Source organism: Octopus bimaculoides, chromosome 3 (assembly GCF_001194135.2).
Source record: "Octopus bimaculoides isolate UCB-OBI-ISO-001 chromosome 3, ASM119413v2, whole genome shotgun sequence".
In the NCBI taxonomy this organism is placed as follows: Eukaryota; Metazoa; Mollusca; class Cephalopoda; order Octopoda; family Octopodidae; genus Octopus; species Octopus bimaculoides.
The window spans coordinates 24,959,506-24,961,462 of record NC_068983.1 but is presented as its reverse complement, the minus strand read 5'-3'; positions in this window follow the sequence as shown (position 1 = coordinate 24,961,462).

The following is a 1,957-nucleotide window of genomic DNA, read 5'->3' as shown; positions in this document are numbered from 1 at the left end:
TATTATTATTATTATTATTATTATTATTATTATTATTATTATTATTTATTGTCTTTGCACAGCTTCTATCGCTGGAGATGTACTACGGTGCCAGCTGTTTACTACTAGTGAACTAAGGTAACACCCCTTATTTTTCGAGCACCATCCGGAGTATTCAAGTGGTTCCAAGCTGTTTTCTGCAAGTGCTCCACCCTTATTGCAACCCCAATTTGTTCCATTTACTTCTCAAGATTTTTATTCACTGCTCCCAGGGCTTTTCATCAACCACAAATGCTTAGTCGCCCAAGTTTACCTGTCATATCTATCGACTTTTCTGTCTTCCTTATCACATGCCTTGCTGTCAGCTGGGCATGTTATATCTATGATCCAGCATAGTTTGCTTTCTTTCTCAATTAACACTATGTCTGGCTTCCTATTCTCTATCTCATGGTCGTACTGAATCATAAAACCCCATAGAATCTTTGCATTATCATTTTCGATGATGCCTTCGGGTTTATGTTCATGCCACTTAATTGTTCTGTCAAGTCCATACTTGTTGCAAAGTGTCCAATGGACAATCCTTGATATATTGTCATGACGTCTCTTATATTCTTTCTGAGCTGGTGGCGTACATTGACTGTTAATATGCCATATGGCTTCACCATTTTGTTCACGAATTCTGCATTTATCACTTTCTGATGTGTTGTCTATCCTGTATTTGATGTAATTCGTTCTTAATGCTTGCTCTTGGGCATCACAGATTAGAGCCTTCGTTTCTGGTTTTAAATCACTTTTAATCATCCATAGCCATCTTTTATCTCTGTGTCTTATTTTCAACATTCCTATGAAGACCTATTTTCAGTTTCATTCATTCTCAAGTGCTTGTACAGAGCTTTATCTTTGCAATCTTCCGTCCTACACAAGCCTGACCTTCTTACTTCCAATAATAGTGGTTCTGAGGCATTTTTTACATACCATGCAATGTTGTTTTCTTCTGCTCTAACGCTGTGTTCACATCCAATCAGTCATGTTCTCCCTCTTTTTCTTGGTATATACAGTCTGCCTGTGTCACTCTTTGGGTGAGGTATCCCATATCTAGTCAGCAACTTTCATGTCTTTCTGTCTAAGCTGTTTAGTTCGTCTACTGTCCATGCGATTACCCCTGCTCCATATCAAAGGTGTGAAACCGCCCAAGTGTTGATAGTTTCAATCTTATTCCGCCCTGCGCAAGTGCTCCACCTTAGATTTTTCTGTCATTTCTTTCTCCTTGAATTCCCCAAGTACTTATAGCCCGTCTCTTCTATATGTTTTATAACTTCCCCCGACAGTATCGCTAGCCGGTCCGTACATTTAATTTTGCCTCTCTTCAAGACTAACACACCACACTTTTTCAGTCCAAACTTCATTCTGGTATCAGCACTGAGAGTATACACCGTATCGGCGAGAGAACTGACTTGGGATTCATTTTTGCCATAAAGTTTGAGGTCATCCATGATTAACAAGTGGTTGACTTTTTGTTGGCGGCTTTTGAATACATACCCAGACTTTGCTTTCCTCAGAATTACTGTTAGTGGTATCATGCACAGTACAAAGATCAGTGGGGACAGGCAGTCCCCTTGGAAGATACCACTCCTGTTTCTATTTGAGATTACATAGATGGTATTTTACGTAGGATATGGGCAGTTCTCATGAGCACTATCTTTTGAATTTCTGCCACTTTAGCGTTTCCTGGTATCTGAGCTAGGTAGGAATCAGTCCCTTTTGCTATCATTCCCTGGGCACCTATGACAACAAGTATTGTTTTAGTCTTGAGGTTCCACATTTTACCAATTTCTGTTTCGAGATCTTTGAACTTGCTCAGTTTTTGGTAGGTCTCGACAGATACATTTATATCGATTGTGAAGTCATATTAATGAGGAGGCATGATTTTTGTCTAAAGTCTTTCAATACAATGTCTGGCCTATTCGCATCTATCTTT